Source organism: Convolutriloba macropyga, chromosome 3 (assembly GCF_964194025.1).
Source record: "Convolutriloba macropyga chromosome 3, txConMacr16.3, whole genome shotgun sequence".
NCBI lineage: Eukaryota > Metazoa > Xenacoelomorpha > Acoela > Convolutidae > Convolutriloba > Convolutriloba macropyga.
In genome coordinates this window covers 7,202,087-7,225,763 of record NC_134470.1, presented here as the reverse complement: position 1 = coordinate 7,225,763, position 23,677 = coordinate 7,202,087, and the positions used below count along the sequence as shown (strand labels likewise).

General features: G+C 37.6%; 1 protein-coding gene across 1 annotated transcript in view; it reads left to right on the top strand.

Annotated features, from left to right (window-relative positions):
- The first annotated feature begins 1,707 nt into the window (after positions 1–1,707).
- Positions 1,708–23,677, top strand: part of LOC142336816 (uncharacterized) — a 173,032-nt gene continuing 151,062 nt past the window's right edge. Inside the window, exon 1 of the mRNA XM_075385752.1 lies at positions 1,708–1,737. The gene's annotated coding sequence lies outside the window, so the exon portion shown is untranslated. The remainder of the gene's footprint in view (positions 1,738–23,677) is intronic.

The window sequence follows — 23,677 nt, the reverse complement described above, 5'->3', positions numbered from 1 at the left end:
TAAAGCTTACACAGAAATGTTAGCAGAGGAATTTCTTGCCGGCAGTTATCACAGCCGCCGAACTGATCACAAAATGGCCTCAACCAGTTTTTTTCCATAAGCAGACACTAAACGATACCTATAGGGACCGCGGAAACAACACACAAAAGAAAAAGAGCAATTAAACCCGAAAGAATACAAAAATGCGCTCAAAAGCATCCACTGACACACGGTCCTTATCAGTTGACCAAAGACGGCAGGCAACTAGGCACACCTCCAACAAAGACTGCAAAAGAACAAACGCTGCCACAAATTGCACGTACTCAATCAGCACAAATGAGAACTGGATGCTGCCCCCGTCTAAACACTTACTTGAGCAGGAACTGTAACAATGTTGATATCCGCTGTTCCAAACTTGAAGTAGCAACTGATAAGGTAATCCACATTGACAACTGCAGTAAGAACACACGGACATGGAAGGGATCAACCTGTCGGAAAACCATTAGAGGTAGCTGACTGGCAGAACTTAATACCATCAGTCCAACACAACCATACCGCAAAATAATCCGCCTTCCTTCCCCTTCTCCCGATTTTGAAAATGAACCTTCTCGCCACCTAACACTAGGACCGCACGTCTTTCAATGCGGCGTAGAGGCAGAATAGCCGCCGCACCAAAATCAAGTTGTGGATAGGCAGTCACACTACTAGTATCATATCTATTTTTATTATGATAAAATTGCAACTAACGTACCAGTTAAAAACGGAAATAAGCGCCGGTATCCCGCCAATATTAACTGCGAATTGCAGCTACAGGTGAAATGACAAGTGCGACAGCTACCAACATCATGACCTTTATAAGAAATTGTGGATGTAGGTTACCGGATGCGTTCTTTCCGACGCCACAGTTTCGTGTGCTACACTGAATTAATGGCCCAGTCATGCTCCCAATCAACATAAAACCAGACATACGGGAATGTAAAGTTTCCTTTCAGTGAAAAAGAATTTCTGCCAGAATCGTGAAAGCGGTTGTCCAGAAAAGCAGAGGCTATGATAACATCCAATCTGTGTTTTTTTTTTTGAAAAACCGGTAATCAAAAAGTCCGAATAATTCATTAACGTTGAGCAACAAAAAGCGATTAACGAAATCGACAGAGCTGTAAGATCAGTTTTCACACTCCACATCCTAAAGAAGGAAATTAAAGCAAGGTATCAAAATACTTAGCCCGGGACAAATTAAAAAATCATTTCCAAAGTTCTCCTGTTTTCCGGCCGTCCTGGTGTAGTTGTTCCATGACGGCCCCTAATCCTTATTTGAAGGCATTACATTTTGTTTTTTAAATTATTTTTAAAAGTGTATTTTCACTTGTCTTCAATCTGAACGTCTAGATTGTTTTCTTCATTATTTACGTCCCAAGCAAATTTTGTGGGCACTCCTTATCAAGTCCACTACAATCTTGCAGAGAACTACTTAGAGGATAGACGCTCAACGCTTCACGGAAATTTAAAATTATGAGACAGCAGAAAATAGTGGCCACTTGGCTTAACTTAATCTTCAGTACGTTTGGTTGAGAGGTAAGAGAAGAACCTGAATTCATGTGATCAAAATAGACCATGAGTTTTTTTTACTGAATCTATACGTAGCAATGGGTAGGTTCATAGTGACAGTTAATTGAAGCATAGAGAGAAGCAGTTATGATAAATAACTGAAGATAAATCTTGATTATCTAGCCTAATTGTTGTGATAAACTTATTAAATAGACTCCGAACAAATTTACAAACTCTGTGATTTCAGATCATTTGAAGCTAGGAACTATATCAATAAGACACCACCGGTACCAGTTATTGGTTCCAACTGTTTATTTTTATCTTTCTTTCATGCCCCGTCCGTTCCTAGCTTGGACGCGTGAAAAAAGAAGACTGAATGCGGTTTCATATCTTTAAAACTTCCAAGACCGGAAACATTAATTTTGCACATTCCCAATTGAAACATCTCCGATTTCCGAATTTTGACATCCTATCACTTCCAGGAGCGCAAATTCGACATCTATCAGAATTCTTACCGGAAAAAAGGCTATACGACAATATAGTTTTATTCTTTGGCGGAAACGACATCTTCAGCGGCTCAACACCATCGAACAAAGAACCAGAAGAAACAGCAGAAGAACTTGCCTTACTAGCCGAAGAACTTGTGTCTCTTGCGACAGAGAAAGTATTCGTAACTGGCATCCCTTCACGAGGAAGCGACAGCGCGAGTAAAAAGAAGGCCAAACCAACAAACGAATTCATCAATAAAGTACAAAAAAAGAGTAAAAAGTGGGAATACAGAGGCATCACTGAAGAAGTTTATTCCCCGGAACTACACCTGAGTAAGGACGCCGTCCACCTCAACGGGAAGGCCCTTGGAGGAATCTGCTCCATATTAAAGAACAAAATCCTACGCACAAATTTCGCAAATATAGACAAAAAAGACCATCCAAAGGAATACCACTGTGCTAGGAACTGCGAGTCTGGTTCGTACAACCCCACGGTACCAGTAATTGGTTCCAAAGGTAAATAAGTTTTTTTTCCCCAATTTATTAGTTTCACCCGTCTAAACTTCGAATTTTTCTTTAAATCACACACAAAACGAAATGAGTTCCAAAACATCTGGTAAACAAATCCAATTAGAGAGTTTGAGTATTCAATGTGAAACCTGTTCTAAGCCAATTGGTAAAAAAGAGGCAATCTTCCGTTGCGTATGCTGTGCCACAATCATGCACATGTCTCCAAGCTGCACAAAAATTAGCAACGAAATAATAAATGCACCTCAACAAGTCAATCAAAATGTTCTGCTTCTATGCAACGCTTGTTTACAGCAGAAAAAACGTGATGGACATTCTGGACATCATAAAAGTCCACCACAAAAACAGAACAATCTAGAAATAAAAGACGACATTCAAACCACAATCAAAGATGATATTCAACATCTCAAAAAACCCCATTTAACCCCTATTGTTATAGTAACGTTGACGAACTTCTTAGACAGTGGTTTGAATGGTTCAATCGCCTTTTCGATCAAAATTTCCCAAGAGTAACTCAGCACAGATCACAGCTCCCCCCGTGGGTGTCAAAAAGCTCATCCCATGAAATGAAAAAATTATCAACTTTGAAGCGAAAAGCAATTGCCCAAACAAGTACTGCTACAAGCACACTAAACAGAATAGAATGTCTCGAAGAAAAAGTCAACACACTTTGTAAAAACGATCAAGTCATCTATGAAAGCAAGATCTTCGCAACACGTCAGTTCAGTGTTATTCAAAAATATTTACGATCATTTAAAAAAGTCACACCATTCCCAAGCGAGATGCACCTAAATGATAAACTCTTAACACTAATGAAGAGAAAGCCGAGTTGTTCAATTTATTTTTCCAGAATGTTTTCAATTTAAAAATATCAAAAGTTGAGAACCCGTTCAATTTTGAAGAAAAAGATCTGAATCGTTTTGATATTTCAGAAAAAGAAAATGAATGTATACTAAATAAACTGGATACCAGTAAAGCCAACGGCCCTGATGATATATTTAACCTGTTTCTGAAAAATCTATCAAAAACAATAAACAGATCCTTACTTCTACTTTTTCAAACATTCATTAACAAAGGTAAATTTCCAGCATATTGGAAACAAAGTGACATAACACCAATACACAAAGAGAGCGATAAAGCCGCAATAAATATGTGTAGACCAATTAATTGCTTATGTTGCCTCTCAAAAGTTTTCGAGAAACTTATATTCAACAAACTCTATGAGCACGTTAAAGGAACAATTCACGATTCCCAGTTTGGTTTTTGGCCTCAACGTTCAGCAATTATTCAAATGTTATGTTTTCTAGACCAACTGTACAAAGAAGTCGACTCAATTGCACATGATGAACTTTTCGTTTTCTACCTAGTTTTCCAGAAAACGTTTGATACAGTACCCCACCACAGCGTTGTTGCACAACTGTTCGAATCAGGGATCGGGGGAAAATCGCTCAGACTAATAGCCAACTACTGCGACGACAAAAAACAACGTGTTCGCATTGGAACCTCAAAGTCGAGCCTTCGTGACGTCGCTAGCAGCGTACCGCAAATTTCAATTCTGGGGCCACTACTTTTTTCTCTTCTACATAAATGATTTACCACAAAAAATTGAATGTAGTCAAACCTACGGTTATGCGGATGATTACAAATTGCTCTCTAATAGCAGGCATGAGCTTCAAAATGATCTCCGGAAATTGAATGAGTGGTGCAATAACAACGAAATGCGCCTCCATGAAAACAAATGCAAGATCCTTTGTTTCAAGAAAAAGTTGCTCTTTACAATAAAAAATGAAACTGTCAACATCTCGTCTCATCAAAAAAAATCTCGGAATACAAGTTTTTGATAACCTCACTTGGCATCAAAACGCAAGCACACGAGCCCCAAAACTCTTAAAGCACTTTGGTACCTCAGAAGTAATCTTCACCACAGAACTCTCCCTCAAGTTAAATTAAACGCATACAAGGGTTATATTGTACCAATTATATCCTACCCCTGTCAAGTATGGTATCCGTCTAAATGCGATCTAGTACTCATTGTAAAAAACCCAAAAAAGTGCGACGAAATGGATAATAGGTTCTTCTTTCATTTATAAGGAACGTTTGATCAAACTGAAAATTCTACCTCAATCTTTCTACTTCGAACTTCACAGCTTATTACTACTATGTGATCTCATTAACAATAAATACAACATTGTCGTAGAAAAGTATATACATTTCAACAACAATAATCGGACGAGACAAGGCGCAAAATGTGAAAGCCGAGTTGTTCAATTTATTTTTCCAGAATGTTTTCAATTTAAAAATATCAAAAGTTGAGAACCAGTTCAATTTTGAAGAAAAAGATCTGAATCGTTTTGATATTTCAGAAAAAGAAAATGAATGTATACTAAATAAACTGGATACCAGTAAAGCCAACGGCCCTGATGATATATTTAACCTGTTTCTGAAAAATCTATCAAAAACAATAAACAGATCCTTACTTCTACTTTTTCAAACATTCATTAACAAAGGTAAATTTCCAGCATATTGGAAACAAAGTGACATAACACCAATACACAAAGAGAGCGATAAAGCCGCAATAAATATGTGTAGACCAATTAATTGCTTATGTTGCCTCTCAAAAGTTTTCGAGAAACTTATATTCAACAAACTCTATGAGCACGTTAAAGGAACAATTCACGATTCCCAGTTTGGTTTTTGGCCTCAACGTTCAGCAATTATTCAAATGTTATGTTTTCTAGACCAACTGTACAAAGAAGTCGACTCAATTGCACATGATGAACTTTTCGTTTTCTACCTAGTTTTCCAGAAAACGTTTGATACAGTACCCCACCACAGCGTTGTTGCACAACTGTTCGAATCAGGGATCGGGGGAAAATCGCTCAGACTAATAGCCAACTACTGCGACGACAAAAAACAACGTGTTCGCATTGGAACCTCAAAGTCGAGCCTTCGTGACGTCGCTAGCAGCGTACCGCAAATTTCAATTCTGGGGCCACTACTTTTTTCTCTTCTACATAAATGATTTACCACAAAAAATTGAATGTAGTCAAACCTACGGTTATGCGGATGATTACAAATTGCTCTCTAATAGCAGGCATGAGCTTCAAAATGATCTCCGGAAATTGAATGAGTGGTGCAATAACAACGAAATGCGCCTCCATGAAAACAAATGCAAGATCCTTTGTTTCAAGAAAAAGTTGCTCTTTACAATAAAAAATGAAACTGTCAACATCTCGTCTCATCAAAAAAAATCTCGGAATACAAGTTTTTGATAACCTCACTTGGCATCAAAACGCAAGCACACGAGCCCCAAAACTCTTAAAGCACTTTGGTACCTCAGAAGTAATCTTCACCACAGAACTCTCCCTCAAGTTAAATTAAACGCATACAAGGGTTATATTGTACCAATTATATCCTACCCCTGTCAAGTATGGTATCCGTTTAAATGCGATCTAAAACTCATTGTAAAAAACCCAAAAAAGTGCGACGAAATGGATAATAGGTTCTTCTTTCATTTATAAGGAACGTTTGATCAAACTGAAAATTCAACCTCAATCTTTCTACTTCGAACTTCACAGCTTATTACTACTATGTGATCTCATTAACAATAAATACAACATTGTCGTAGAAAAGTATATACATTTCAACAACAATAATCGGACGAGACAAGGCGCAAAATGTGAAATCAAGTTTACGAAAAAACGATTATTCAAAAGCGACGACAATTTCTGATCGAGAACAGCCTATCTCTATAATATTGCCAACAAACACAAAGACTCTACTGACAACAAAAATATAAAATATCGGATCAGCAACATTTATTGGAAATTTTTTTTAGAAGTTTTAACGAAATTGACGTGTGCACTTGGAGAATTTGCTGCCTGTGCAAAAACTGAAACCCTATTTCGAAACTATCTCATTTATAACGATCAATAAGGGTGCTTCAACCCGTGCATTGGACAAGCTTGAACTACAACTAACTACTACTACTACTACTATAAATGGTTAGCAACGGCAGACCAATATACCTGTAGATATCAGCCAAAACCACAATTCCCTATAGAAAAATTTCTCTCTAGAACATTTTCCTTTAGGGAAATATTTTATAAAGTTAAATCGCATGAATGTTTTGGACAATAGCTGGACTGATCAACATCACCGGGAGCAAATGAATTGCCTGAGTTTTGAGAAATATGTTGTTTTTTAGTTTGTAGCGAATTTTCCTACTGTATTACTGAGTCCGAATATTTGCCTAATTCAAAAATACAGGAACATCTTCTCGTTGCCGATAAGGGAGGGAGACCTGAACATCCTTAAACCCGCAGACCGATTTAAGGAACATGAACGATCAGTTCAACTGTCAAGTCCCTTATCTCTATTTTTGTCCGAAGCCGAACTAAAGCAACAATAGATCATACAAGAAAAAAAGGAGAAAGAGCTTGCTATCAAATCAAAAAAGACAAAGATTATGAGCAAATTGAACAAGAACGAGATTCTCTCACTTGACTTAGCTAGTGAAAGGGGAGCATCAAGCTGGTTAACCGCTATGCCAATGAAGCGATATCAATTTGACCTAACAAAAAGCGAGTTTCGTGATGGCATTGCCCTCCAATATGGCTGGGACCCAGTGAAGTTGCCATCACCATGCGCATGCAATGAAAACTTCACTGTTGCACATGACCTCCACTGTCTGAAGGAGAATACACGCATAAGAGACATAATGAACTCCGCTATTCCATTCCGAACTTGAAAAGTGATATCTGTCATGATGTCGAGAAAGAACCTCATCTTCAGCCGTTGCAAGGGGAAACTTTTGCTCCTAAATCAACGACAACTGATGATGACGCAATATTAGATATCAAGGCCAACGGATTTTAGGAATCGAGGTTCAACAAAACCTATATTAATGTCAAAATTTTGAACTCGCTGGCAAAAAGTTGCCCTGGAAGCAGTAGCGCAGCTTAAAAGTATCATGAATCTATCAAAAAGAACAAGTATGAACAAAGAACAACATTTTGTCCGCATGTCTTCGCATGCAGTGGTGGAGCAGGCCCATCAGCTTCAAAAGCGCTGAAACAACTGGCATCAAATCTCTCTGTGCGAAAAGAAGAAAGATACGCTGATATCATATCATATCTAAGGACAAAAATCAGCTTTGCTCCCCCGGAGGAGTTCTATTTTCCGCATTCATAGGTCAAGGACGCTTAGGGGTGCGAAATTGTTGATGTTTCGAGGGAGCTGTGGTTGAAGAAGGGAGGCTGCTAGTTTGACTCATCTACTTTCGCAATTAGTTGTTTGTTGTCTAATGCTGCCTGTCTTTTGTTTTACTTCCTCAGCTGATGTTTTTATATATTGGTTTTATTGATAGATTTAAACAACAGGAAATGCTTTTTGAAGACGTAGTGCTGGGAGGGCCACGTATAAGCCAACAATCACCAACATCAGTGATGGGGAGGGGAATTTCTTAATTTAATTTTTTTTTTGTTGAAAAAACCAGAAGTATGTTGTTTCAGCTCATCCGTCAGTTTCCTGTTCAGTGCAATGGAGCTGCGTCTTCTAAATTTGTTTGGCCGCCAACAGACAAGGATTGGTGGTGAAAACGGTAATGTTTTCTGTGGAGACCTACGATGAGCCGTGAGGAATGCGTATCTACCATACATGATTTTTACGAGGATTCTACAAGAAAATTACAAGATTTTTCGAAAAAATTGAAAAATTACAGATTAATACGAAGTTTAGGGCAGCCGTCTTGGCCCCCAAGGATGGTTGTAACAGTAGGAGTCATGATACTGCACAGAAAAATCAGCCCTGATTGCCCCTTTCTCTGGATTTTGACGATCAACCTCCTGGCCCCCTAACCCGGGGACCGCATGTCATTCACCATGCCATAAACGCAAAAGGATCAAAATGTTGATAGACATTCACACTACTACTAATTCATCTATTTTTGTTAGGATACAAATGCAACTAAACCCAGGTTACCCACCTTAGACGAAACTTTGAAAACTTACTAAGACTTATACAGTGCCGTAGAAAACTTACAAAACTTTGTGCGGCACCGTATAAGGCCGTAATAAGTTTTCTACGGCACCGTATCCAATTGATGTAATTGCCAATTTCTAAAGTCTACCTTCCTAAAATTGGTTTTTTAAAAAAAACGATAATCTTGCACAAGTCATTTTTTCAATAATTTTTGGCACTTTTCACATCTATGAAAAATTAAAAAACTTAGTACGGCGCCGTATAAGGCCGTACCAAGTTTTGTAATTTTTCCAAAGTGTTTTTTCAGACATTAATTTGCTCTGCAGGTACACATAACGTTCAAAAATTTTACTTTGAATTAGTTTGAAACAACAAAAACATGTTACGCCCCTTGTGAGGCGGTGCAGAACATTGGAAGTCTAATGATATCTTCTGCAGTTCATGTCATTAATCAACCAGAAAAAATTCAGTTCCAATTATCCACAGTAGCTGGTGAAAAAATACCTAAAAGCAGGCCCACATTTTATAGGAAAGAAAAGAAAAATTAAAGTGTTTGTTTTGCGTTCGTTTCAATTAAATCTGTTTTGGTTTCAGAGGAAAATTTTTTATTCAAATTTTGGCTCATTTGAAAAGTCAGTTACCTTTGGGCCTTCACAAAAGCAAGAGCCGTCTTGCAGATCTACAATAAGATAGTTTAAACTATTTACAAGAATGATTTAAGAAGAATCTTCAAATGCGCAACAATAAATTCATTTGATCGCTTTAAAAAAAATAAATCAAGGTTTTATATTTTCTGGACTTCTATATAGTTTTGGCATCTAGCTGGCTTATCAGCAGCGCAATTGGTGGCGCTTAAATGGTTACTGCATGCAATGTAATTTGTTTGTCTTGAAAATTTGTTATTGAACGGTTATTCAAGATTCAATCCTGAGAACAGTGTCCGATCTCAGATTCTATTGGCTGAGGTGTGCCTTTTGTAATCGAACAAATTTTTTGCGTGCAATTTGTGTTTTCCAGGCAATACTCAAGTCTCTTAATTTGAATATATCTGACTATTTCTGATCGAGTACAGCCTATCTCTATAATATTGCCAACAAACACAAATTTGACTATATCTGACTATTTCTGATCGAGAACAGCCTATCTCTATAATATTGCCAACAAACACAAAGACTCTACTGACAACAAAAATATAAAATATCGGATCAGCAACATTTATTGGAAATTTTTTTTAGAAGTTTTAACGAAATTGACGTGTGCACTTGGAGAATTTGCTGCCTGTGCAAAAACTGAAACCCTATTTCGAAACTATCTCATTTATAACGATCAATAAGGGTGCTTCAACCCGTGCATTGGACAAGCCTGAACTACAACTAACTACTACTACTATAAATGGTTAGCAACGGCAGACCAATATACCTGTAGATATCAGCCAAAACCACAATTCCCTATAGAAAAATTTCTCTCTAGAACATTTTCCTTTAGGGAAATATTTTATAAAGTTAAATCGCATGAATGTTTTGGACAATAGCTGGACTGATCAACATCACCGGGAGCAAATGAATTGCCTGAGTTTTGAGAAATATGTTGTTTTTTAGTTTGTAGCGAATTTTCCTACTGTATTACTGAGTCCGAATATTTGCCTAATTCAAAAATACAGGAACATCTTCTCGTTGCCGATAAGGGAGGGAGACCTGAACATCCTTAAACCCGCAGACCGATTTAAGGAACATGAACGATCAGTTCAACTGTCATGTCCCTTATCTCTATTTTTGTCCGAAGCCGAACTAAAGCAACATTAGATCATACAAGAAAAAAAAGGAGAAAGAGCTTGCTATCAAATCAAAAAAGACAAAGATTATGAGCAAATTGAACAAGAACGAGATTCTCTCACTTGACTTAGCTAGTGAAAAGGGAGCATCAAGCTGGTTAACCGCTATGCCAATGAAGCGATATCAATTTGACCTAACAAAAAGCGAGTTTCGTGATGGCATTGCCCTCCAATATGGCTGGGACCCAGTGAAGTTGCCATCACTATGCGCATGCAATGAAAACTTCACTGTTGCACATGCCCTCCACTGTCTGAAGGAGAATACACGGATATGAGACATAATGAACTCCGCTATTCCATTCCGAACTTGAAAAGTGATATCTGTCATGATGTCGAGAAAGAACCTCATCTTCAGCCGTTGCAAGGGGAAACTTTTGCTCCTAAATCAACGACAACTGATGATGACGCAATATTAGATATCAAGGCCAACGGATTTTGGGAATCGAGGTTCAACAAAACCTATATTAATGTCAAAATTTTGAACTCGCTGGCAAAAAGTTGCCCTGGAAGCAGTAGCGCAGCTTAAAAGTATCATGAATCTATCAAAAAGAACAAGTATGAACAAAGAACAACATTTTGTCCGCATGTCTTCGCATGCAGTGGTGGAGCAGGCCCATCAGCTTCAAAAGCGCTGAAACAACTGGCATCAAATCTCTCTGTGCGAAAAGAAGAAAGATACGCATATATCATATCATATCTAAGGACAAAAATCAGCTTTGCTCCCCCGGAGGAGTTCTATTTTCCGCATTCATGGGTCAAGGACGCTTAGGCGGTGCGAAATTGTTGATGTTTCGAGGGAGCTGTGGTTGAAGAAGGGAGGCTGCTAGTTTGACTCATCTACTTTCGCAATTAGTTGTTTGTTGTCTAATGCTGCCTGTCTTTTGTTTTACTTCCTCAGCTGATGTTTTTATATATTGGTTTTATTGATAGATTTAAACAACAGGAAATGCTTTTTGAAGACGTAGTGCTGGGAGGGCCACGTATAAGCCAACAATCACCAACATCAGTGATGGGGAGGGGAATTTCTTAATTTAATTTTTTTTTGTTGAAAAAACCAGAAGTATGTTGTTTCAGCTCATCCGTCAGTTTCCTGTTCAGTGCAATGGAGCTGCGTCTTCTAAATTTGTTTGGCCGCCAACAGACAAGGATTGGTGGTGAAAACGGTAATGTTTTCTGTGGAGACCTACGATGAGCCGTGAGGAATGCGTATCTACCATACATGATTTTTACGAGGATTCTACAAGAAAATTACAAGATTTTTCGAGAAAATTGAAAAATTACAGATTAATACGAAGTTTAGGGCAGCCGTCTTGGCCCCCAAGGATGGTTGTAACAGTAGGAGTCATGATACTGCACAGAAAAATCAGCCCTGATTGCCCCTTTCTCTGGATTTTGACGATCAACCTCCTGGCCCCCTAACCCGGGGACCGCATGTCATTCACCATGCCATAAAAGCAAAATGATCAAAATGTTGATAGACATTCACACTACTACTAATTCATCTATTTTTGTCAGGATACAAATGCAACTAAACCCAGGTTACCCACCTTAGACGAAACTTTGAAAACTTACTAAGACTTATACGGTGCCGTAGAAAACTTACAAAACTTTGTACGGCACCGTATAAGGCCGTAATAAGTTTTCTACGGCACCGTATCCAATTGATGTAATTGCCAATTTCTAAAGTCTACCTTCCTAAAATTGGTTTTTAAAAAAACGATTATCTTGCACAAGTCATTTTTTCAATAATTTTTGGCACTTTTCACATCTATGAAAAATTAAAAAACTTAGTACGGCGCCGTATAAGGCCGTACCAAGTTCTGTAATTTTTCCAAAGTGTTTTTTCAGACATTAATTTGCTCTGCAGGTACACATAACGTTCAAAAATTTTACTTTGAATTAGTTTGAAATAGCAAAAACATGTTACGCCCCTTGTGAGGCGGTGCAGAACTTTGGAAGTCTAATGATATCTTCTGCAGTTCATGTCATTAATCAACCAGAAAAAATTCAGTTCCAATTATCCACAGTAGCTGGTGAAAAAATATCTAAAAACAGGCCCACATTTTATAGGAAAGAAAAGAAAAATTAAAGTGTTTGTTTTGCGTTCGTTTCAATTAAATCTGTTTTGGTTTCAGAAGAAAATTTTTTATTCAAATTTTGGCTCATTTGAAAAGTCAATTACCTTTGGGCCTTCACAAAAGCGAGAGCCGTCTTGCAGATCTACAATAAGATAGTTTAAACTATTTACAAGATTGATTTAAGAAGAATCTTCAAATGCGCAACAATAAATTCATTTGATCGCTTTAAAAAAAATAAATCAAGGTTTTATATTTTCTGGACTTCTATATAGTTTGGCATCTAGCTGGCTTATCAGCAGCGCAATTGGTGGCGCTTAAATGGTTACTGCATGCAATGTAATTTGTTTGTCGTGAAAATTTGTTATTGAACGGTTATTCAAGATTCAATCCTGAGAACAGTGTCCGATCTCAGATTCTATTGGCTGAGGTGTGCCTTTTGTAATCGAACAAATTTTTTGCGTGCAATTTGTGTTTTCCAGGCAATACTCAAGTCTCTTAATTTGACTATATCAATGGTTGTTGGTATTTCAACAATTTTTCTATTTTTATTGTTTTGTCAAATTTCGGTGTATGTTGTTTTGTATCAAAACTGATGAAACACCATAACCTTCATGGCGAGGCGGGAAATTTTTTCCAATCTTACCATGAAGGTTTGTCTCAATTGAAAACGCAAAGATGGACTGAGTTTACTCCCAAAAACACGTTAGAGGTACCTTTTAACCACGTCAAGAATTTTTTCGGCATTTTTGGGCTCTAAAAATAGCTGAAAAAATGGGGTATACTTAGGGATTTGTTAAATGCTCCTGAAGTACTGAACCAAATCTGTTCGGCATAGTCGCATTTTGATAGCACCAAGCAGTTCATGTTTGCCCTGCTCGCTGCTTTCTTCATTCATGCCGGTAAAAAAAATTATTGACAGCCAAACTTGAAATAAAAACAATATTTTTTTATATAGATTTTAGCGTCGATAACGTGTTTCAAATACTTGTTTTCATGAAAAGAGTTCAATGATCGTTTAAATAGTTCAATCTGTTCTTACCAAAGGTGGTGGAAGTGGTAAACACTCAAAAAGTCAAACAAAGGCATCTAGTGCGTTCCAGCTTATGATAAATAATTTTTTATTCGACTTTTTGTTCTGTAAAAAACATTTTACTATTGTCCCATCGTTTTGAGTCCTTATTAGGTAGCAAGTACTACAAAAAACAATTGTCAGCAGTCAGTTGAGAGTGATAAATCACATAGTGTCTGCAAAATAGTCAATCATGCGTTTTGTGTTGCGATAACATCGTATATCGCCGATAAAATAGGTACCTGCCGAAAATCCTAAATGTGAATATGTCTCAAACCTTTTAATCCCTTCTAAACTCATTCTGTAGCCAAATGGGACTTCTGCTGAAGCCAAAACAAAATTGAAATGGGAATAAGGGCTCGAAAAATGGGGAAAATTTATAACACATTGAAAATTTTTTGATTTTTAAATGTTGTAAATAAGTGAGGGTAAAGTTTATCAAGGATAGTTTTTGATACTTTTTCAATAGACTTTCGCTCTTTATGAAGCACACAAGTGAAATAATATCAACACTGCAGATATCTTAACAGTCGTAACGTGTAAGAACTCATTTTGTCGTTTTTTAAATTTTAAAACTAATAAGATTTCAAGTAATCTTCTTTCATCCATAATAACCCGAAGGAAACCTTTTGTATTGCAAGTGAACTCAATCATCAAACTTTCATTACCTCCTAGTTTCCTCATAATGTCTATCAACGTCATGCAACTTCAAAACTTCAATTGTTGAAAGAACGCAGCACTCGAACTATGCTGCACTTTAAGAACTAGAAAAATTAAGTAAAATCTTAAAAAAAGTTCCGACTGTTTTTTCAATTGTAATTGATTGTTTTTAGTTTTTTGACGCCTCTTTTGTTTGCTATTGTTTTTTTCATCAATTTTCTTTCATTAGCTTCTTGAAAGATTTATAATAGCTATTGGTAATGGAGAACTAAAACAGTTTTTTCCTGAAATGACAATTTATCAAATTTTTTTGTGTGAAAAACATTAGGACACGCTATTTAAAGCAGCTGTTTCGCAGTTAAAAGTTTCTCCTAATTGGTTTTTATCATTCCAGGCCTAGGAACAGATTAATGCCCGGGTGAATTGAAATATTTACGGTGGATGTTCTGTCAGAGTCTGCAAATGCTGAGGAACGAAGTTTGTTTCGTCGCATAAAAAAGGCACTCCGTTTTTGGCCTTATTTTCTTGTTTCTCTGTCAAATATTAACCAAAATGGGGAATTTAGAGCGCATTCTCTTCCTTTTAAGCCCGTCTTTGATGAAATTATTGGTCGCCTTCTTAAAAAGTTTTTGTGAAAGGGTAATTTAACAGTGAAAGCTGGAAAACTTAACAATTCTCAAATTTTAATCGATTAGTGGTGTTTTGCGCAAAGAACAGGTTTTTCGGCGTGCAATTTGTGCTTTCTAGGCACCATTTAGGTATTTGGAGCTACTTGTATTAATTGATGAGCTTAATTCAACAATTTTACTTTTTTCACGATTTCATCAAATTTCTGTTGATGTTGTTTTATGTCAAAACACACAAAACACCATAACCTTCATGGTGAGGTGGGAAATTTTTTCCCACCTCACCATGAAGGTTTGCCGTGACCTAGAATGTGGAAGTGGACCATAATTACACCCACAAATAAGCCGGGAACGCTGTTTCACGTTGTTTTACGTCGGTTCCGGAGATCTTGGGCTTCGATTTTAGCCCAAAAAATGGGGTACAGAACAGTATTTTCTTAATATCTCCTAAAGTACTGGACCAAATTAAACCGGAGTGGTCGCATTTTGTTAGCACTGAACCCCTCTTGCTTGCAGTGTTTGGTTCGTTTCCCAAATCGGCCTAATCAAAAAGTTATTAATGTTCAAATTTGAAATAGTTCGAATTTTCGGGCTATCCTGGGTGACCCAAATTTCGGTACAACAAAACACGCGATTTACCCAACAAGTGTTAGTGATTTAGAATTCCCAGTTAGTGGGGAGTCTCCCCATATATATTTTGTATGTAGTTTTACGTAGTTCAGGTGGTCAATTTTAGCGAAACCTGCGCCGTACTTGTCCTATTTAGTCATTTGGTACGGTACCTTTATGTTGGAATATCTCCTCGTAGAGTGAACCGATTTTTGATCTGTTTGTTGATTTGAACTCAGCGTGAGCCGTACTTGAATCCCTGTAAATGGCGTTTTGTTCCTTTCAGCCGTTTTCGAGAAATTGGCCAGGACACATACCTCCATTTTTACCTATTCGTGTCCGGGTACATTTCAGGTATGTACATGTTAGACCAACAAAAATGACGAATTTAGCCCCGCGAATTGGTTCTTTAGACTCCCCTGATAGTGAGGATTCTCCTCATATATGTTTTATAGTGCGTTTTCCGTAGTTCAGAAGGTCATTTTTAGCTCTGAATGTGGCGTATCTCTCTTCTAGGGTAATTTGGTACGGTTCCTTATTTTTGCTATAACTCCTTGAAGAATGCACGGATTGGGCTCATTTTTTAATATGATGCGTATCTCAAGCAGTGCTAAAAACTGTTTTAACGGCGTTTGTTTTTGTTCGGTCGTTTTCGAGAAATTACCCTGTAAACTTGACCCCATTTTGAACCCCAGAAGAGGAATACTGCCAGGTCTGATCATCTGGTGACCTCTGAATATCGTCATTAAACTGTCCGAGAATTGGTTGTTTAGACTCCCCTGATAATGGGGATTCTCCCCATATATGTTTGGTTGTTTTAATCATAATCGTTGATGAAGGTGTTGGGCATTTTGGGTCATCCAAGTCCTTTTTTGGTGCATTTAGCACCAACGGCTCGATCGTTAATAACTCTGCCTACACGAATTTTTTTTCCCATTGACCTGCATAAACAGAGAGCTCGTTATGCGTGCTTTCTTTTGATATAATGAAACCTGAAAAAATATTCACCAGAAGTTGTAAATTTGAGTACGAGCATGGGAAACGTCCCTATTTTCGATCGGACTCGGTCGATTTTTGCTAATAACTCTGTGTATAGAGGGAACTTTTTCATTTTATTTAGTGATATGAACAGCTTAGCTCAAGACGGTTTCAATGGTATACATATCACATAGTGTTGTTTTCAAAAAGTAGTGAAATTAGCCCGCGAGTCGACCGTAATTTGGGTCTTTTTGGACGTTTCTGACGTCCGTTAGTGACGTAACTTCATCGTAACTTATTCTCGTATCCATTGCAAAATGTAGATCCATGCGCTCTGAGTTCCATGGCAATGTTCCAGAACTCATGCCAAAATTTGGCGTTGGTCGGTTGGTGTTTTTTTGGGGGGGGTCGTTTGGGGGGGGGGGGTTCGGCGCCGGGGGGGGGGGGGTCGCTTGGTGGGGGTGGCCGTGCGTCTCGTGTGTTGTCTTTGATGTTCTTTTATGTATACTAACAAAATGTGTTTTCAGAGTTTGTTTTGGCTTCTCTTCTGTCTGCTGTCGTCTCCTGCCAGGTGAGTTCTTCCCGCTTCTTTGCTAGCTAGCTTGGCTAGCTGTTGCTTTCTTTCGGTCTGGTTTGCTCTGCACCGCAGAGCTGCGGTTTTCGGACCGGTTTTTTCGGTCCGTGTTCCCACATCGTGGGAATGTGTTCTTGCAAAGCAAGAAGGTTCGTTGGAGCTGTGCGCTCTTCTTGGATTTTCAATTTTGCGCTTTTTTTGTTTGCTTCCGCTTTTTTTTGGTCTGGTTTGCTGTGCACCGCACTGCTTCGGTTTTTACAGCTTAGGTCTTGTTCAACGTTTTGATATTCTACCTAGGAGTGTCTTAGTCTTAGTAGGCACTGAAAAAGGGCTAATTGTTGCTCTAACTGGTCTGAGAAAAAAGTTCTTAATACGTTGTCAAATTTCGAGCTCAAAAATTATTCTTGTGCGTTTTCATAAAAAGTCTCTTTCAGTATAGTCAAGGACTTGTTCAAATGATCTGAGGGTCTACGTAGGAGTGTCATAGTCCTATCAGGTTCTGATAGAGGGCTAATTGTTGATCTAGCTGGTCTGAGATAGAAGTACTTAACACGTTGTCAGATTTCGCACTCAAAATACCATCTTTATACAATTTAACAAAAAGTGTTTTTCAATATAGTGAAGGACTTGTTCAAATCAATTGAGGGCCTAAGTAGGAGTGTGAAAGTCCAAATGGGTTCTAAATGAGAAGGAATTATTGTTCTAGGTGGTCTGAGATAGAAGTACTTAACACGTTGTCAGATTTCGCACTCAAAATACCATCTTTATACAGTTTAACAAAAAGTGTTTTTCAATATAATGAAGGACTTGTTCAAATCAATTGAGGGCCTAAGTAGGAGTGGGAAAGTCCAAATGGGTTCTAAATGAGAAGGGATCATCGTTCTAGGTGGTCTGAGATAGAAGTACTTAACACGTTGTCAGATTTCGCTCTCAAAATACCATCTTTATACAGTTTAATAAAAAGTGTTTTTCAATATAGTGAAGGACTTGTTCAAATCAATTGAGGGCCTAAGTAGGAGTGTGAAAGTCCAAATGGGTTCTAAATGAGAAGGAATTATTGTTCTATGTGGTCTGAGATAGAAATACTTAACACGTTGTCAGATTTCGCTCTCAAAATACCATCTTTATACAGTTTAACAAAAAGTGTTTTTCAATATAGTGAAGGACTTGTTCAAATCAATTGAGGGCCTGAGTAGGAGTGGGAAAGTCCAAATGGGTTCTAAATGAAAAAGAACTATCGTTCTAGGCGGTCTGAGTTAGTAGTACTTAACACGTTGTCAGATTTCGCTCTCAAAATACCAGCTTTATACAGTTTAACAAAGTGTTTTTCAATATAGTGAAGGACTTGTTCAAAGGATTTGAGGGTCTATGTAGGAGTGTCATAGTCCTAATAGGTTCTACCGGAGGGTTAATTGTTGATCTAGGTGGTCTGAGAAAAAAGTACTTAATACGTTGTCAAATTTCGAGCTCAAAAGTTGTTCTTGGGCGTTTTCATAAAAAGTCTCTTTCAGTATAGTCAAGGACTTGTTCAAATGATTTGAGGGTCTATGTAGGAGTGTCATAGTTCTAATGGGTTCTACCGGAGGGCTAATTGTTGATCTAGGTGGTCTCAGAAAAAAGTACTTAATACTTTGTCAAATTTCGAGCTCAAAAGTTGTTCTTGGGCGTTTTCATAAAAAGTCTCTTTCAGTATAGTCAAGGACTTGTTCAAATGATTTGAGGGTCTATGTAGGAGTGTCATAGTCCTAATAGGTTTTACCGGAGGGCTAATTGTTGATCTAGGTGGTTTGAGAAAAAAGTACTAAATACGTTGTCAAATTTCGAGCTCAAAAGTTATTCTTTGGCGTTTTCATAAAGTGATTTTCAGTATAGTCAAAGACTTCTTCAAATGATTTGAGGGTCTACGTAGGAGTGTCATAGTCTTAGTAGGCTCTACTGGAGGGCTGATTGTTGATCTAGGTGGTCTGAGAAAAAAGTACTTAATACGTTGTCAAATTTCGAGCTCAAATTTGTTCTTGGGCGTTTTCATAAAAAGTCTCTTTCAGTATAGTCAAGGACTTGTTCAAATGATTTGAGGGTCTATGTAGGAGTGTCATAGTCCCAATGGGTTCTACCGGAGGGCTAATTGTTGATCTAGGTGGTCTGAGAAAAAAGTACTTAATACGTTGTCAAATTTCGAGCTCAAAAGTTGTTCTTGGGCGTTTTCATAAAAAGTCTCTTTCAGTATAGTCAAGGACTTGTTCAAATGATTTGAGGGTCTATGTAGGAGTGTCATAGTCCTAATAGGTTCTACCGGAGGGCTAATTGTTGATCTAGGTGGTCTGAGAAAAAAGTACTTAATACGTTGTCAAATTTCGATCTCAAAAGTTGTTCCTGGGCGTTTTCATAAAAAGTCTCTTTCAGTATAGTCAAGGACTTGTTCAAATGATTTGAGGGTCTATGTAGGAGTGTCATAGTCCTAATAGGTTCTACCGGAGGGCTAATTGTTGATCTAGGTGGTCTGAGAAAAAAGTACTTAATACGTTGTCAAATTTCGAGCTCAAAAGTTATTCTTGTGCGTTTTCATAAAAAGTGATTATCAGTATAGTCAAGGACTTGTTCAAATGATTTGAGGGTCTATGTAGGAGTGTCATAGTCCAAGTAGGTTCTACTGGAGGGCTAATTGTGGATCTAGGTGGTCTGAGAAAAAATTACTTAATACGTTGTCAAATTTCGAGCTCAAAAGTTATTCTTGTGCGTTCTCATAAAAAGTGATTATCAGTATAGTCAAGGACTTGTTCAAACGATTTGAGGGTCTATGTAGGAGTGTCATAGTCCTAATGGGTTCTACCGGAGGGCTAATTGTTGATCTAGGTGGTCTGAGAAAAAAGTACTTAATACGTTGTCAAATTTCGAGCTCAAAAGTTGTTCTTGGGCGTTTTCATAAAAAGTCTCTTTCAGTATAGTCAAGGACTTGTTCAAATGATTTGAGGGTCTATGTAGGAGTGTCATAGTCCTAATAGGTTCTACCGGAGGGCTAATTGTTGATCTAGGTGGTCTCAGAAAAAAGTACTTAATACGTTGTCAAATTTCGAGCTCAAAAGTTGTTCTTGGGCGTTTTCATGAAAAGTCTCTTTCAGTATAGTCAAGGACTTGTTCAAATGATTTGAGGGTCTATGTAGGAGTGTCATAGTCCTAATAGGTTCTACCGGAGGGCTAATTGTTGATCTAGGTGGTCTGAGAAAAAAGTACTTAATACGTTGTCAAATTTCGAGCTCAAAAGTTATTCTTGGGCGTTTTCATAAAGTGATTTTCAGTATAGTCAAAGACTTCTTCAAATGATTTGAGGGTCTACGTAGGAGTGTCATAGACCTAGTAGGTTCTACTGGAGGGATAATTGTTGATCTAGGTGGTCTGAGAAAAAAGTACTTAATACGTTGTCAAATTTCGAGCTCAAAAGTTGTTCTTGGGCGTTTTCATAAAAAGTATCTTTCAGTATAGTCAAGGACTTGTTCAAATGATTTGAGGGTCTATGTAGGAGTGTCATAGTCCCAATGGGTTCTATCGGAGGGCTAATTGTTGATCTAGGTGGTCTGAGAAAAAAGTACTTAATACGTTGTCAAATTTCGAGCTCAAAAGTTGTTCTTGGGCGTTTTCATAAAAAGTCTCTTTCAGTATAGTCAAGGACTTGTTCAAATGATTTGAGGGTCTATGTAGGAGTGTCATAGTCCTAATGGGTTCTACCGGAGGGCTAATTGTTGATCTAGGTGGTCTCAGAAATAAGTACTTAATACGTTGTCAAATTTCGAGCTCAAAAGTTGTTCTTGGGCGTTTTCATAAAAAGTCTCTTTCAGTATAGTCAAGGACTTGTTCAAATGATTTGAGGGTCTATGTAGGAGTGTCATAGTCCTAATAGGTTCTACCGGAGGGTTAATTGTTGATCTAGGTGGTCTGAGAAAAAAAGTACTTAATACGTTGTCAAATTTCGAGCTCAAAAGTTGTTCTTGGGCGTTTTCATAAAAAGTCTCTTTCAGTATAGTCAAGGACTTGTTCAAATGATTTGAGGGTCTATGTAGGAGTGTCATAGACCTAATGGGTTCTGCCGGAGGGCTAATTGTGGATCTAGGTGGTCTCAGAAAAAAGTACTTAATACGTTGTCAAATTTCGAGCTCAAAAATTGTTCTTGGGCGTTTTCATAAAAAGTCTCTTTCAGTATAGTCAAGGACTTGTTCAAATGATTTGAGGGTCTATGTAGGAGTGTCATAGTCCTAATAGGTTCTACCGGAGGGTTAATTGTTGATCTAGGTGGTCTGAGAAAAAAGTACTTAATACGTTGTCAAATTTTGAGCTCAAAAGTTGTTCTTGGGCGTTTTCATAAAAAGTGATTATAAGTATAGTCAAGGACTTTTTCAAATGATTTGAGGGTCTATGTAGGAGTGTCATAGTCCTAGTAGGTTCTACTGGAGGGCTAATTGTTGATCTAGGTGGTCTGAGAAAAAAAATTACTTCATACGTTGGCAAATTTCGAGCTCAAAAGTTGTTCTTGGGCGTTTTCATAAAAAGTCTCTTTCAGTATAGTCAAGGACTTGTTCACATGATTTGAGGGTCTATGTAGGAGTGTCATAGTCCTAATAGGTTCTACCGGAGTGCTAATTGTTGATGTAGGTGGTCTGAGAAAAAAGTACTTAATACGTTGTCAAATTTCGAGCTCAAAAATTGTTCTTGGGCGTTTTCATAAAAAGTCTCTTTCAGTATAGTCAAGGACTTGTTCAAATGATTTGAGGGTCTATGTAGGAGTGTCATAGTCCTAATAGGTTCTACCAGAGGGCTAATTGTTGATCTAGGTGGTCTGAGAAAAAAGTACTTAATACGTTGTCAAATTTCGAGCTCAAAATTTATTCTTGTGCGTTTTCATAAAAAGTGATTATCAGTATAGTCAAGGACTTGTTCAAATGATTTGAGGGTCTATGTAGGAGTGTCATAGTCCAAGTAGGTTCTACTGGAGGGCTAATTGTGGATCTAGGTGGTCTGAGAAAAAAGTACTTAATACGTTGTCAAATTTCGAGCTCAAAAGTTATTCTTGTGCGTTTTCATAAAAAGTGATTATCAGTATAGTCAAGGACTTGTTCAAATGATTTGAGGGTCTATGTAGGAGTGTCATAGACCTAGTAGGTTTAACTGGAGGGCTAATTGTTGATCTAGGTGGTCTGAGAAAAAAGTACTTAATACGTTGTCAAATTTCGAGCTCAAAAGTTATTCTTGTGCGTTTTCATAAAAAGTGATTATCAGTATAGTCAAGGACTTGTTCAAATGATTTGAGGGTCTATGTAGGAGTGTCATAGTCCAAGTAGGTTCTACTGGGGGGCTAATTGTGGATCTAGGTGGTCTGAGAAAAAATTACTTAATACGTTGTCAAATTTCGAGCTCAAAAGTTATTCTTGTGCGTTTTCATAAAAAGTGATTATCAGTATAGTCAAGGACTTGTTCAAATGATTTGAGGGTCTATTTAGGAGTGTCATAGTCCTTGTAGGTTCTGATAGAGGGCTAATTATTGATCTAGCTGGTCTGAGAAAAAAGTACTTAATACGTTGTCAAATTTCGAGCTCAAAAGTTATTCTTGTGCGTTTTCATAAAAAGTGATTATCACTATAGTCAAGGACTTGTTCAAATGATTTGAGGGTCTATGTAGGAGTGTCATAGACCTAGTAGGTTTAACTGGAGGGCTAATTGTTGATCTAGGTGGTCTGAGAAAAAAGTACTTAATACGTTGTCAAATTTCGAGCTCAAAAGTTATTCTTGTGCGTTTTCATAAAAAGTGATTATCAGTATAGTCAAGGACTTGTTCAAATGATTTGAGGGTCTATGTAGGAGTGCCATAGTCCTAGTAGGTTCTACTGGAGGGCTAATTGTTGATCTAGGTGGTCTGAGAAAAAAGTACTTAATACGTTGTCAAATTTCGAGCTCAAAAGTTGTTCTTGGGCGTTTTCATAAAAAGTGATTATAAGTATAGTCAAGGACTTTTTCAAATGATTTGAGGGTCTATGTAGGAGTGTCATAGTCCTAGTAGGTTCTACTGGAGGGCAAATTGTTGATCTAGGTGGTCTGAGAAAAAAGTACTTAATACGTTGTCAAATTTCGAGCTCAAAAGTTATTCTTGTGCGTTTTCATAAAAAGTGATTATCAGTATAGTCAAGGACTTGTTCAAATGATTTGAGGGTCTATGTAGGAGTGCCATAGTCCTAGTAGGTTCTACTGGAGGGCTAATTATTGATCTAGGTGGTCTGAGAAAAAAGTACTTAATACGTTGTCAAATTTCGAGCTCAAAAGTTATTCTTGTGCGTTTTCATAAAAAGTGATTATCAGTATAGTCAAGGACTTGTTCAAATGATTTGAGGGTCTATGTAGGAGTGTCATAGTCCTAGTAGGTTCTACCGGAGGGCTAATTGTTGATCTAGGTGGTCTGAGAAAAAAGTACTTAATACGTTGTCAAATTTCGAGCTCAAAAGTTATTCTTGTGCGTTTTCATAAAAAGTGATTATCAGTATAGTCAAGGACTTGTTCAAATGATTTGAGGGTCTATGTAGGAGTGTCATAGTCCTAGTAGGTTCTACTGGAGGGCTAATTGTTTATCTAGGTGGTCTGAGAAAAAAGTACTTAATACGTTGTCAAATTTCGAGCTCAAAAGTTATTCTTGTGCGTTTTCATAAAAAGTGATTATCATTAGAGTCAAGGATTTGTTCAAATGATTTGA